This window comes from Ischnura elegans, chromosome 2 (assembly GCF_921293095.1).
Source record: "Ischnura elegans chromosome 2, ioIscEleg1.1, whole genome shotgun sequence".
In the NCBI taxonomy this organism is placed as follows: Eukaryota; Metazoa; Arthropoda; class Insecta; order Odonata; family Coenagrionidae; genus Ischnura; species Ischnura elegans.
Genome location: NC_060247.1, coordinates 121,036,729 through 121,051,224, shown reverse-complemented (window position 1 = coordinate 121,051,224; position 14,496 = coordinate 121,036,729). Strand labels below are relative to the sequence as shown.

Sequence of the window (14,496 nt, the reverse complement as noted above, 5' to 3'; positions counted from 1 at the left end):
GATATTGTGCTGACGCTCATAGAGACACTGCGCGAATAAGAATGCTTTCCTCGATTTCCTCCCACGGTCGAGTCTGGTTTGTAGAGTGAATAATTAGCGAAAACTTTAATGAAGGACTTGAAGAAAAATTGGCTTAATGGCTCTGTGGTGCCTGTAAAAACAATTAACGTGTACTAGGTGCCACCTATCATTTCTCCGTTCAACTTACAGCTAACTAACACATGCAAGGTATTTATGGTATGGTATGGTGTTTGGAGGAGGCGAACGACAGTTTACTAAAATATAGTTGCGGTCATGTGCGCCATGGGAGAAGGGTAGGTAAGGAAGGGTGGAGAAAAACCCGGCGTCGGCGTTAGCCTGCTCTTAACGAAAGGCGCCAAGGGGACCACGGCTTAACGTCCCATCCGATGGACGGAGTGTTACGCTTGAAATGTTCTCCACAAAACATTCAAGCAGGGATCGGGCAGTCTCTGAAAATTCTCTACCACCGCTGGGATTTGAACCCGATCCCACCGGGTGGGAAGCCAACACTCTAGCCACCGCACCAATCCGATACACGTAAGGTATTTAAATTCAGTTGTTTGTTAGACGCGTGGATATCTTTTCCGTAGTTTGCTTCCCAATCCCACATGTTATTTATTCCCATGCTATTTATCATGCCAGGGTGTATTTATCTTTGATTCACGGAAAATGAAGAGGATTCACGGCAATAATGCCGCCCACCTCGCTACCAGCGGTAAATCCTTAAACGGGGAAATCGCCTAATACCTTAAGCATTCCGTACGTGTGATTTATTGATAATTTTTTCTATTAACCGGAATTCAGAAAATAACTCTTAATCAATACCCAAAGTGTGTGCGGGATTTTGCGTTTAGTTTTTTTTTTAGTTTCAAATCTTTCGTTAAAATTTATTATTCGGTAAAAAAAGAAATGGGATGAAGATAGAATTTACATTACAAAGTAGGATACATTCAATAAGTAATTTGGTACTTGCTATATGAAGTAATCATTTTCGAATGGAATTTTGCGATACAAATGCAATGAAAGCAACGCGATAAATTCGTTTCGAAATTAATGCGGAAAATAAGGGACAGAAAGAGGAAAAATATTGCATTAATTGGGCCTTGCTAAGTAAGCGCAAAGTCAGTTTTATGTCAGCAGTCAGTTTTGTAGAAAAATTATAGATGTGCGTGATGAAGGTGGCGTCGAGTACGTGTTAATCTTTTCCTATTTACCCCGCGAAGATTTGAAGGCAACTTAAAGTTAAGTTCTTGATTTTAATTCGTCCCTAATTACTTCTATAAACGTGCCTTTACACTTACGCTCTGGCCCACCCACGTCTTGGCGCAACGCACTAATTCTGATCCTTTCTGTCCCGGCGGAAGGGACTCCTTCCTCATACTTTCATTCAATTGTCGGATGATATATTTTTTCGCCCTCTGTCGCCGCTTTTGAAAAGGAAAAAAGGGAGGGAGAAATGAAATATGTCGCTGTTTCCCTCACGGCCGGGACCTTTTCCTTTTGACCCGCGGAGCGTGGCATTGTCTTTGGGTCGACCGTACTGTGCGCACTTGACGGCTGGATATGGTTCTTCCCATAGAGCATCTGGAGAGGGCGTTAGCTGAAAAAAGTGAAGCCAGCAGAAACCTGTTTACCCGATGCGCTTTTGTTCGTCCGCCATATCCCTTTACCTCGCTCGCTCGTTTTCCCATAAAGGTACGTGTTAAGAAAATCACCTAATTTTCAGTATACCGAGGCTGCTGAAGCATTCTGAAGGTATGCTGATATTCTAGAATTCATCTTAATACTGGTATATTATTATCTCCGTTAAAAAGTGAGTATTTAACCTTGAAAACGACATATTTATTCAACCTTCGCAGATGGTTTGCTGGGCGGCTTACGGGTGCAGTAATTGCCCCGGTAAAAAGATACCTGGACTCACATTCCACCGGTAAGTTGCAAAATAGTCAATTATTAGTAATATCTGTATCATTTGCTTGAAGTGCATGGTCAACCTTGTTAATTGTCTATGTATGTGCCGCGTACAGCAGGTGGACTCATGTGCGGCAGTGTAGGTACTGGTTATTTGTTACTTATCCTTATCAGTGCTAAAATTGTATTACACTATGTTGAATTTTGTCATGAGTGATAATGCTTATTGTAATGAAGTAAGATATTAAAAAAAATATCCGTTCTTTTTCGGAACTCTTTTCATCCCTGCGTACCATCGCTGGTGAACATTTTTGTGTATTGACATAATGGTGCAAAAATTTTTGTGCCAATTCGCGGTACAAGTTGTGCGATGTGAGTGAATTTCGTGCTTCATTGAACTTTTGGTGTTCAGATATTAGGTCTATTTAGAGCGGAGATACGCATGGCACTCTTAGCCACCGAAATTCGACATTAGTTAAAAATCATAACACATGTACAGGGATTTGTGGTTCTCAACCAAGCATTGGCAAATTAATGTTGTTTTCTACAAATTGTGGAAATTAGATCTAAAATGCAAAATTGTTAAGTTATTATACTGGCCTTACAATTGCGTCTCATGTTTTGAAAGGAATGCTTAGCAATATTTCAATTATCGACCGAAAAGTTATTATGATCATTAGCGATGACCAGTAACAGCACTTACTCAGCAAAAAAGGAACACGAACTTCTTCCTCTGTTGATGGGTTGATATACACCTTAATTGATCTTATTTAGAAATAAAATGCTCAGTCATAAAAATATTGTTGTAAAAGCATAAGTTGATATGTATTAATGAACCACTTTACATGCCCAGAATGTGTTTTTTCTTGTTTCATAGCCAATTAATGTCACCTAATCTCTTAGAAAGTGGAGGGAACATTCTAATTAGTTTTTGTTGAGTTACAGCAATCTCTGGTTAATGTCATTTTTCATATAGCTCTTGTTCATCTTTTTTTGCTCGTAGGTGTTGTTTATATTTGTTTTTGTGATTACAACTTTGCTGAAGCAACAGCTCCTTTATCTATGCTTGGATCAAGTTGGTGCCTCTTTCATTTTTTTTCAATTTAGTGCCCCTTTCATTGCTTATTTGTGAATGTGTTCATCATGATCAATCATGTGTTCGTCTGTTTTGCAATTTGAAAAAAATAAGTAATTACCCTGTATAAGGCGATGAAAGTTTGTGGCACATATGGTGGTTTCCTACTAACTACTCGCCCAGAACTCATGATCTGTCAATGAATTTCCCCCTTTGACTCATCATATTTGTCTTTCGTTACAATTGTCACTTCAATTTTAATCAATGTGAATAACACTCATTAAGGTTATTGCTTACGATACAATAAACAATCTATTTTAGGCTATATGTACACTAGGTGCACGCATATGTCACACCACTACAATACATAGCAAACAAAAGTATGCACCTATTTTGTACCACACATGTGCACCATAATGTCAAGTTACTAAAATACTAGCTTGCAAAAATTCAATTTCATTACTTTCATTGTTTTGGCATTAAAGGGTGACAAAAATATTGCCAATTTTAGACAGCATTAAATGGAATAGGATTATTTTGTATATGTGTAGTAAATTGTTCCCAATTTGATAAGGACCAACTCTGTTTACTACCAGTGTGGAAGTGCGGTGGCCTAGTGGATAGACCATTGGGCTACTGCTTGAAGCGTGACACCTTTTGACACATCCAACAGAAATTCTTGCATTTTGTGGTGGTCAAAGAAAGTAATCAGCCCTCCTATTCTGAATAGCTTCCATCCAATCACTTGTTTAATTAGCGACGAACTTCAAACGAACTCGAAATTTAAATTTCTCATTCATTGTTCTCCTGATGAAGTAGAAACTTAAGTGATAGCATTTTTCATAAACATCTAGAGGTTTATCTTGATTGGTGATGCTAAGCATTTGATATATCACACAGATTCTGCCCATTGAAATTGTCAAATAATTCCTATTTAGGTGTAATATAGGTAAAGAATTTATACATTTTTAATTGCAGGTTCAGCTTATCCAGTAGCCGATGTAATTGAGGTTGTATGAACGTACAAAAATTGGAAATGATCCCGGAGGTGTGGCGGCCTTCATCATGTATTCATAATGCTCTTGCCAATCTGAATATATCTTAATAGAATGTTACATCATGTCTGCCTGAGATTTATTGTTAATTTGGTTACTTTGCATTAATTGTATAAATAATCAGTTTCAATAGCATTGTTTAATCATTCTGGAAATCTGAAAATGTAACATTTGATGGGTGTGTACATTATATAAGTTGGAAAATGGGAATTGTTTTCTTTTTTAATACCTCCTTCAACGATTCCATTTAACACAGCTGTTACCCACTGTGCATGTTCGCCTGATTTTGGGGAAGGAAAATAATATCTGAATTGTCAGCACTTGAAATTCATCAGACCCATTCTCAATTTCTTAAGACAGTATTGTTTTCATGGCAGTTTACTCGGAATTGTAAGCGAAATCTCCTTTGATGCGAAATTTTCCTTTGATGAGGAAGCCCTTTTGATTAAATGGCCATGAGGTTATTTACAGTAGTTTCGGAAATGATTTACACTGTGTAACACTTAGATATTGAAGTTACATATCCGAAAAAAAATGTCCGGCGATAAGAATCGAAGCTTGACTTCGCTGTGTTTAAAATTTTCTCATCAATACTTTTTGTAGAGAATTCATAAGTAATGGTAGGCATGATTCCCGATTGTTTTAAGTCTTGCTAAACCATATTATTTTCCTTGAATCACGATTTATGTATATTTTTGACGGATTATTAGTCAAATAAAATCTTGTAGTGCACGCAATAGCAATTAAACGTGATTATTATCGTAGCATTCAGTGTCCTCCCATTCTTCTCTCGTCCATTTATCCTTTTTTATTTACTTTCATAACTGAATTTGGTTTAAAAAGTTCTACTGTGATCATCTCAAGTTATAACTTAGTGGTTTCACATGAATTCATCAGTTATTTTTCACCTTACAGCTGAAAATTAGTTGCTAATGTCGCAAATGACTTGTCGTGCGTCATATTTTTAATTTGCTACACCGTGGTTGAATCGTTTATTTCATCCAAAAGATGCATTTTTTCCGGTTTTACATTCAACAGATAACCTTCCCTCATCGGTGGGAACGGCTTTTTCCGGCTGTCAATAGGTAAAATATTGAGTTTCCTTTGACGAATTCCCCATAAGGAACCATGTATTTCTGCTCCACCCGCGGTAAAGGAATATGGCGGACCGGCTAAAGTGCCACGCCCCCCTGGCTTCACTTTCCTACCGTAGGAGGGGTAGCTAACGCCCTCTCCAGATGCTCTATGGTTCTTCCTCTTCACTCATATCACGTGACGTTTGTGCCCATGGAGGCGGGTGCTGGAGTCAAACGCTTTTAATTGCCATTGCGCGGAAAAGGCGATTCTCCAAGATTCGCCGGAAAGAACTGGGGAAATGCCCTTGCCTCTCGGTCAACGCACCCTCTGCTTGGCAACGGCACAGAATTCATCTTCTGAATTACTAAGCAAGACGAATGTTATCAGGGGGAATTCAGGGAAACTTTTTCCATGATGAAAAATGTTAGCATCAAGCAAAATTCACTCACAAACTACATAATCTGAGAAATCATTGAGAAACTACATAATTTGAAGGCGTTAATAACACCTTAAGGTAATAAATAAATCTTTAGCAGTGAAATTAATATAATTTTACCGCTGCCATATTTGAATTTCTTGACGAATTTGAAAAATATAGAGCGATAGCAATAATATTTTTAAAAATGCATTTCAAACTAGACTACTTTATGTCCTTCATTGAAGTTTGCGTTATTTGAAGAAGATTTATACGTTTAAATTTTAATTTCATTTCTATGAACGAAGTTTATAAAATTGCAACTCCATTCACAAGCTAATAAAATACGTAACTAATAACTCATAAATAACTTCTAAAATAAAAATACGAATCCATGATTGTCAAAAGCTGACTTGGTAGACATTAGGTGTGAATAACATTTTTGCATATCTTCAGAACTTGACCATCAGCTCAAACCGTTTGTAGTACTTCACTGATGGACGTAAAAAACCTTTAAAAGTGAAATTCGCATAATTTAACATTACCGTCTTTGAATTTTTTGAAGGATTAAAAATACGAAACGATATCCATAACTTTTAAAAATCCATTTAAATCTCGGCTTAGCTGTACTTTTTGTCCAACAATAGGAGTTTTTAAGATATTTAAGACTATATTTTTATTTCCTTTTGTAAATGACGTTTAAGAGTATACAATTCCGTTCACAAGTTAAGAAGTAAAAAACATAACTAACAATTTATAAATAATTTCTAAAACAACCGAATCCATGTCCTGTTTACGCTTACTGTCAAAGATTGAGCGCAACCTAATGAAGTTAGCAATACCTGAAGGGCGTCAATGACTCTTTTAGAGTAAAATTTTCATAGTTTTATCATTGCCGTCTTTGAATTTTTTTGTTGTTCGTTCCAATCTGTTACTCAACATGCCATCGATATACATTCGAACTTAAAATTCCTTTTAAAGTATTTTTAATGTTTTATTGATGACTTGTCACTTTGGTAAACAGTTTAAAATTAAAGAATTAGATTTATCAAACCACTGAAGCTCAAATAACTGAAAACCTCGAGATACTCTCTTTCCTCACTGATGCAACAGGTGCAATTGCGGCATATTTGTGAGCTCCGCTGCGCGCTTTAGTAATCCTATATTGTAGAAGCACGAGGCATGCATGATATTACAGCTGCATATAAGAAACCACAAAGTTCATAAATCTTTTGACTAGTACACGTGTACTTCAAGGACCGTCCAGGGACACCAACCACATGTTTACACCTTCCCGAACCAGACTTGAACGTAATGGTGCATTAGAGGAAACACGAAAGATGAGACGTCCTTCCTAACGAGATGGAAATTTTAACCGCATGAAGTTTCTTACTACCATCCACAGATGCTTCTAGAAACATGCAATGAATAATTCCGAATTTAATCCATTACTTCATTTTATCTGCATTTGCATAATACCCTGCGAGCCACCTCTAGGGTTTTTGGCATCCTTGAACTATCTCGCTGGGTATTTTGTATTTATAGATAAATCGATTTCTTTTTCTTTATCTCAATTATGTAATAATGGAATATAGGTCAGGGAATGAAATGTAATTTTCTTTGCCGGCGTTTTGATAAATTTCTTATATCTCCTTCAGGACTATGAATCATAATGCTTACAATAAATTAATACATTAGGGCAGGGGTCTCCAATTTTCTAGGCCACGAGGGCCACATTCCAAGTTCCGAATCGCCCCGCGGGCCGGATAGCAAATTTGCCGATGACTGAAGTATTCGATACCAACGTCTACTGAAGAATCCGGTGGCGTCTTTTTTATTTACGAACAGTTGAAGGTGACTTTGACGCGCAGTACAGCGCTGCAATGCTCCTAGAGTTAAACGAGCGAGAATCGCGTGCTACTTAAAACGAGTGCGCGGGCCGGATCCGGCCCGCGGGCCGTATTTTGGAGACCCCTGCACCAGGGTATGAAAGAAAACTGGCCTTTTTTATTTTTATATTTTATTTTAATATTGCAAAAAAACGTAAAAACCTTTCATGCCTTCATGTACCTATTCATTTATTGTCACCATTATGATTGATAACCCTGAATAAGATAAAAGAAATGTATTTAAACGTCGGCAAATAATGTTGCCCTTCATTCCCCGACCTATACTCCAAGACTTTATTTATTATTTTATTTATTGATGAATTTTAACCAATAAGTAATTCTGAAAATATATTGATTGCCAAAATTGGCGCTCCATAGGAACACCATCATAGATGAGTTTTAATGTGGCTGCATCCATGAAACAATTCCAGAAAAAACAAGGAAAATGTGTTCAAAAATATGTATAAGTTAAGTTAAAATAGAGTAGAACTAAGAACATAAATTAATCGTCGATGTTAGATTTTGTTTTTTATGTGCCCATTTTCGTTCGATGGTTTTTCGTGTTATAACTATAATGCTCATCAGTTCTGCACCGACATAGGCTTTTCTCATTGCCAATTATAAATGAGGCATGATCAAGGCACAATTTCCCAATAGTAAGCGAGGCAAAAAAAATATTTGAGAGCTTTTGCCTTTTTCTGGGGATCGTTTACACAATCTCCTTTGACACAGCTATTTAGCGGTATCCTATCGTACAATTCCTCTCTTAACTTCCATTTATACCATGATATCGTTGGATCTGCGCGTATGCATTTTATCTGTCTAATGGCGATTGATTGTATTATCTCGAGGTCACTCTATCTCCAATACCTTTAGCGGATTAGTTAGAATTCTGTTGTGAGAGACAATGCCACAATCTTACGATCAGGAAAGGATAATTTGCTCATTCGGTGAGGCGATGAAGGTATGGTGATGAGGATTGTGTGGAGCCTTGGCAGGGAAAGACCGCTAGGGAGGCCGCAATCCGCTGGCATTAAGGCGGGAAAGCTTTGCATGGTTGGAATAAGCGAAAAGGGACGTGGAAGGTGAAGGCAAGAACAGTGCACATGCAAGGTCCGTCAGTGATGATACTGCCACCATAGCTTATTAGATTCTATGACTATATGATTCAAGACTTTATGACGATAATTGAAACAAATCCATAGATTGTCAAACGATTCTTTGTGTACATTGACCCACAGGTTTATAATTTATTGCCCGAGAAAATGGCATTGTAAAAAATGTAAAACTATTCTAAAATTAGCCAAGTCATGGATGCTAGTTGTGGAAAATATTCTAATATTTTTTATGCAATGGGAGAATTTTTTCACTGGTAGCATATTAATCTTTATTCCGTATCATTACTCATACAAGCAATTCGTCATATGCTGATAATTCATTGTTCATAGTTAATTTCATTCACTTTTGAAATAAATATATGTGAGTACATTAAACGCAATTAAAAATTGAATCGTAAGCAGTGCATACAAAATGATAAAGCTTGCTTCAGCATAGGTTTTCCTCACTGAGATACAACTTGTATCATACAAGTAGGTGAGGCTATTTAAACCTATACTAAACCTCTCAAATTTCTCGAATTTAGGAAAGGATATTCTGGATTGCTAACTCTGTAATCTTAAGTTTTTTTAAAGAGTTTTTCAATATCAATCAATGGCTTCAAACAGGTTAGATTCGATTATCATCCAAACGTTCAATCAAATACGCCATCGCACCCTATGTTGGAATCACTATAATACTTACTGGAACTAGATATCTTATAGGTAAAACCCCAAAGTAATAATAGTTTACTTGATATTCCTACCCCGATCTACTTTCCAGGGTCGTTCCACGCCCACACCGCAGACAGGGTTATAATTCTGATTTCTTTATGTTCTGCTCCTCCTCCTCCTAGGCTTTGGATCCGCATAAATTATTAAGTAAGTAAGCTTCCCCAACCATTGCCACCGTGGAAGACGTGGGTGAAAGGTAGACGTAGTTCGTGATGCGATTAAACGAAGAGGGAACTCCGGGAGTAAACCTGTCCAGTGAATGCGATGAGATGGAGAAAGTAAAGTAGAATTTACCTCAAGGGAGACGTTTTAATAAAATACAGGGACTATCAAAAAATAATATACGTATTTCGAATGCATGTATTTTTACTAAACTTTAAGACGCACGAATGTGAAACTTTGCACACACATTTAATAACCTCTCAAGTTTAGATTACAGAAGTTAAATATCGATGGCTAAGTTCTAGTAACACGCCTAGGTATCTCAAAATTTGGCAGGTATGAGTTAATACTGCTAATAAAGTTAGTAAAAAGTGAAATTCGAGCCAAAAACCAACTCTTTGTTTGCTAATGAATGCTTCTTTTTCATTTTTATGTATTTTTGGTTTTTAAGTTAAATAAAAATTGCATACGGTTAAAAATATAAATAGTTTTTTTTGTTCTCTCGTGAAAAGTTGCTATTATTGAGATACGTGATGTTAGAATTTAGCCATCGATGTGTCCTCCATCAGCGATACGAAAAATATCACATCGATACTCAAATTCCTCCCATCCTGGGGCTAGCATGCCCTTCGTCACTAATGTTATGTCAGAACGGATCCGGTTATCCACCTCTTTCAGGTTCTTTAGGAGTGGTGGTGCATGAACGTTGTCTTTGACGTAAGTCCCACAAAAAGTCACAGGGTGTCAAATCCGGTGACCTTAGATCCCAGCTGAGACATGCTCCTTGGTGATCAATCCAACGCAACGGTTCGGTAGAGTAATTCAGGTATGTAACGTCGTGCTCATGATGTTCGGCGTGATTGATTATGCATTGATGTTTGAATTGTATTTTTATTTGTATGCGTATTTGTGTTAATATTGGTGGCTTGGAGTTGAGGGCGCTATGGTGATGGGAGAGTAAACAGCGGATTGTTAGTGTGAGAGCCATTTTGGATGGAGGAGAGGAAATAAAGCTCTAAAGATTATAAAAGATTGTTATTGTCTGAGAAGAAAAAAAAGGTTGCAACATCACAGGTATTCACGCACTTGGCGACTCCAGTGCCTCACGTCGCCGGAAAGTCATTTTAGTTGACCGCACTAGGCTCTGCCATTTGGGCTGTCTCTGGTGGATTTCGAGATATTTTGTTTCGGCTATGTTGTTTACCTATACGAACACAGTATGGTAGTAGGTTTACATTTTAAGAATGGGATATGGTTTGGGAGGAATGCGGAATTGGAGGTTCTTGCTTTGCCGTTGGGTTGGGGTTGTAGCTCCGGAGGTCGATGAGTTTGATATTTTCGGTCCGGGGTAGTGATTTACTGAAGATGTTGAGGTTTGCTTTTAGTTCATACGTTATCGGGGTGATGCTCGATGGTAGCCAATTCCTCGTGGTTAGTTCTGGGTAGTTTCTTCACGAAAGTAGCAGAGAGCTACTCAATGAAATGGTTGGTGTTCAGGTTGTGTTCTTTCTCAGCCTTGGCTGAATTTCTTGTTGAAAATAGCTCCACAGGTACGTTATTCGTCATTATGATTGATGCTAATTTAAAATAATTTACCTTATCATTACTTTTTGTGAGATTATTACTACCATATGATGACTTATTTGCTAAAAACTTACATTCAAACGAAATAAATATTATTTTATCTGGTAATTATTTCAGCAGCTATAATTTCCTCTCCAAGTTGTGACAATTTGAGACGCATTCATATCGCAGCAATATGATATAAGTTTTATATTTGCAACGCAGTTTAAGTTCTTATTTTGTCGATTGTATTCAAAATAACTTTGAAAATCACTCATTTACTTTAGAGAATACGGTAGTTTCCTTCATCAAAGAAAACGAAAGGCATTGATTGCGATTCGTTACCCACCATTAGTGTATTCATAATGCACAAATTATTTGGTTTTTGAAATACCGGTTTAGACGAATGGCAAGGGTCAAATTTTATCCTCATTTGAAAAAGGCCATATTGGCGCCCATGCGATTCCACTCCGCATGACGTCACAGGGACCTAGTTTCTACACGAGAGGATAGGAGTTATACATCGTCTGAGGTTACCAATGCATGCATGAGGCACAGAGCTCAGGGAAACATGTCTTAATAATCACCTATTAAAACTGGCTAAGTTCGGAAAGTTTTCTTCGTTTGATAAGGTATTAATAAACCTTTTTTAAACCAAGCGCTACCATCCAGCAAGGTACTCAGCTATCCACTAGCATCCTGCGACGTATCAGCGCTAAGCCTCGCCTCAAGGTCACCTCACCGGGCGGGAGGGGGAACCAGAAATACGACGTACGGAGATATTTCCCGGCATTCATACTTAAGCGTCGCGTTTTCGCGCGCTTGAAAATTTTCACTTTTCATTTAATCGCGAAAAATAGATGTTGTCATTTAAAAATCTAAAAGCGTGAAATACGTACTCCAGGAGTAATGATCTTTCGATTAAAGCAATAAAAAAATAATAGGAAACCACCCTATTAAGTCGCCAAACTGAATAACAACACATTATTTTTGTTTTTACATTTTAGGAGCAATTAGATGCTTTACTTTTATCCATTTTTGGGTAAACTGCTTGCTGATGATGTGTTAACTTAGCACTTATTGGCTTATGCAACGAAATATCAGGAAAAACGTTGCCTTGCGCTCAATAACCTAGGAAAGTTGTAATTTAGCGACTGAGTTACCGATTTCACGTGAATGAGCAGTGAAAGTAACAGAGAGCAATTTAATAGGTGCTCAAGAAAGAATGACAGTCCAGTCCACTTAACAGTACACTCGAAAATTGTTTACAGCAGAGCAAAGACACAGCATTTTTAACATTTACACATCTGAAAATTCAGTGATTTTTTTTTAAGAGAAAAAAGAGTCGGAGTCACCCCATTGACCAATCTTTAGGCTTCGTCGCTGGTTTGATGAATGAATCACTCAATTTTCGGAATTTTTTGTTATTTTTATTTCATTTCTACTTTAGAGATAGTTTACACATACAGCAGTGTTGCCATTTTATAGTTGGTCAGATAAAAAACTGTAAAATGGCAACACTGCTATATGCGGTTATTTATCTATATATATAAAAGAAAGTCGAAAATCGTGTTAGTTAGAACACTTATAACTCGAGAACGGCAGCACCGATTTCAATGAGATTTTGTTCTTTGGATTCGTCTCAGGCGGGGTTAACATATAGGCCATTAAAAAAAGGATAATTTCACAAAAACAATTCATCTCTTTCCTATGGACATGCTTTTAGGAGTTATAGTAACACAACAATTGATAAGTCGGTCAAAACTACAGATTAAATACTTTGTTTTGTTTTTACCACTATAATAACTGAATTTATTAACAATATAACATTTTAATTACTAAATATATTCAAAATATTAATTAAATTGAAATTACATTTTTAAAATTAAATTCGAGCTGATTGTAAGCCCAGCCGTGGCCCAGCTCGAGTTGACACTTCACTACCGTGTTTGTAAACAAATCTCCAAGCAATTGTTGACAAACGGTAATGTCCGTGTTCCTGTCGAGGAATCCAGTAGTTTGCTCATCAACAAAGAGTTCCAGAATATGATTGATCACCAAAAGAATCAAAGATGGTTGATTTAGCGAGCAAGAACGAAGATATGGATGACTAAAACGAGGTAAATTCAAATAGTTCGTACTCTGCATGGATTCGAATCTTTTAAATGTGTAACAGACGAAGACGAAATCACCAACTATCTATCTGAATATTTTAAGTCCTTGGACGTACCTGGCTTACCAAGGCACGATTTACAGAAAAATGTAGTTTCTGTGCTCATGATCTTTCGAAGCCTAAACCAACCATAACTATCCAACGGAACGTGTTTGATCATTAAAAAAATTGGTGATGAATGTGATTCACGCAACTTTACTCAAAGGAAAATTCAAAGGTTAGGAAGTCCTCATTCCGTAGATTCCATGATCTCAACTCATATGCCCTTTTGAGCTAAAACGTATTCAATTTACAATTCGTGTTGCATTCGTGATAACGATTAAAAAATCGCATGGTCATTCTTTCAGTTTTTGTGTTGTTTGTGCTCATATACTAATGAAACCCCATGATTTTCTCATGGTCAATTTAGCGTGCTATGTTCACGAGTCGATAAACCATCCTCTGTATTTCATCCTTCGCTTCAAGTGAGGAGCTAGGATAGGGGGTTTTGGGCGCAGCTAATACCACGGGTCTGTAGGGTATAGAAATCTCGCTAAGGTAAGCGGTGGTAAGGTGTGGGGGCACTTCCCTCAGACATTTTTTGAGATAAATGGTTCAAAATAGTGGGTTTTGCGGCTGTGTGAATAGTTAAATATGTTTTGTTTGTTAGTCATCCGTCCCCCTAATATTAATAACAAAATCTTTCATAAAAAATTCTCTAAGCTCTTGGGGGGGGGGGGTTATCCCCCAAAACCTCCCCTCGCTGCGTCACTGCTTTGCTTCGCTATATTTATTTAGCTTCATCCGCTTCATCTTGTGCCTGATAACAAAACAAAAACTGTTGTTTCTCAGAAGGTGCTTGACGTAAGACATTAAACCCGAATGTGTAGGGCTCACCGTGGTGCGTTTACGCATGCAGTACATTTACGCAGTGCATTTTTTCCAAACAGAGATACTAAAACTGGCGCGCCTTAAGTCATTTAATGCGAATGCTGCTTCATAGGGGCTTTTCTTGCACGATTTTGAGCATCAGTCAAGCGTCGGTCTGGGGTCGTGTCAACCTGCCCCCTGAATGGGCCAAGTGTATGCAACAGACTTGGACCTAGAAACATTTTTTACAGCTAATAACGCAAATAGCCAACAACTGAATGCGTATAATTTTTATTTCATGAACTGCTTTATTAAACCACAATGCCCAAAATTTCTTAAGCTAAAACGTAAGAAAATTTGTTGAAAAAATCCGCGTAAACGTGCTCCAATTCACCCTATGTAGATTCAATAAAGAAAATGTCTTTCTGACAAGCAATTTTGGTACTCATTTACGTAGTTTTATTGAATTTGTACCCT

At 37.4% G+C, this 14,496-nt stretch overlaps 1 long non-coding RNA gene across 1 annotated transcript; it reads left to right on the top strand.

Annotated features, from left to right (window-relative positions):
• The first annotated feature begins 1,607 nt into the window (after positions 1-1,607).
• On the top strand, positions 1,608-4,164 carry LOC124174129. Its single transcript, XR_006868871.1, has 3 exons — positions 1,608-1,776; positions 1,881-1,951; positions 3,986-4,164. It is a non-coding gene; the product is annotated as an uncharacterized LOC124174129 (long non-coding RNA).
• Positions 4,165-14,496: the final 10,332 nt, after the last annotated feature.